This window comes from Microtus ochrogaster, chromosome 24, assembly GCF_000317375.1.
Source record: "Microtus ochrogaster isolate Prairie Vole_2 chromosome 24, MicOch1.0, whole genome shotgun sequence".
Lineage (NCBI taxonomy): Eukaryota > Metazoa > Chordata > Mammalia > Rodentia > Cricetidae > Microtus > Microtus ochrogaster.
Genome location: NC_022024.1, coordinates 32,199,227 through 32,200,589, shown reverse-complemented (window position 1 = coordinate 32,200,589; position 1,363 = coordinate 32,199,227). Strand labels below are relative to the sequence as shown.

At 41.7% G+C, this 1,363-nt stretch overlaps 1 protein-coding gene across 7 annotated transcripts in view; it reads right to left on the bottom strand.

Annotated features, from left to right (window-relative positions):
• Ano4 (anoctamin 4) overlaps window positions 1–1,363 on the bottom strand; it is a 251,949-nt gene that overhangs the window by 249,042 nt on the left and 1,544 nt on the right. The window lies entirely within an intron of this gene.

Genomic DNA, 1,363 nt, shown 5'->3' with positions numbered 1-1,363 from the left:
ACACACACACACACACACACAAGGCATCTCTCTAGACAATGCTAGGCAATATCACAGGAAATTTTCTACAGTTCCCTGGGCATGCTGCAACTACGCAACTATTAAAATTACAGTTTTAATTTTGTAATTATAGTGAATATCATATCAAAACTAAACAGCGTATCTGTCTATATTCTTGTATATGTATTAGTGCATAGATACATGTAAATATATACATGCAGATATATCATGATTATGATTACGTATAGATACATATGATTCTGATCAGAGAAACAATCTGATAAACAAAACAAAGTAAGCCTAAGGGGTCTTTTCGCCTCAACGCTTAAAGTTGCTGTTAATTACAATGAAATGTTTTCTAAAGGCATTGAGAACCGCCTGAGGATGAAGTGCAGAGTATTTTCAATCCATCTGAGCTCATTCTAACTCCTTTCACCCTGATGAATACCACAAGTTGCCAGCCCCAAGCCCCCAAGAAAATCATTTCAGCTGGAGAGGGGATTAAGCCAAGTAAGGAGCTGTACACTAAAGAATCCTAAGAAGAAACAGAGAGCTTGCCAGGCACATCCCAGTACCGCCATGAACCACGGCTGCATGCAGGCAAGAGTATGTATATCCGAGTTACAACCCCAGGACTGCTGAGGTCTTTAAAGCATCGGTTAAGGATTCCGACTGCAGTCCACAGGAACAACCCCCTGTCCCTTCTACTGCTAAGAAGACATCTTAACACTCACTCATCCGCTCCTTCTACTCTCAGATGAGTTTGGAGGGACCGTATACACATCTAAATCGTCGAGCTATTTAAATGGATGCTTTCAACCTTTTCTTATGCAAGAAATAATGCAAACAAAATAGAATAATCACCAAAACACAAAAGGCAAACAGAACACCAAATATATCTACTTTGGACGCAGGAAACAGGATGAAATAATACAGCATCAAGACTGGCTTTTAAAAAAAGGCCCGGACAGTGGGAATATGAGAGCTGCAACAGAGGAAGACAGGCTCCGAAACTTCCCACTCCAAACTCCCAAGGACCAAGGGAGAGATCAGAAACTTCACTGGACGTTCCTCCTTGCTCGTCACAAAAATCACTCGGATTGGAGGCTAAATTACCCCTGACGGCAACTCCTCCTGGAGTTCATATTCCCATATACAAGAAGACAACCAATGTTTAGCCCCAAAACTTATTAAAAAAAACAAAACAAAACAAAAGACAGAGGAGAATGGCAACCTTGAAGCTTATAATTTCCAATATTGCTTTGACCAACATACTTCATTGTGCTGTGGAAGGGAGGAAGGGGGGGGACAAGGAAAGAAGGAGGGAGGGAGGGAAGGAGGGAGAGAGAGAAGGAGGGAGGGA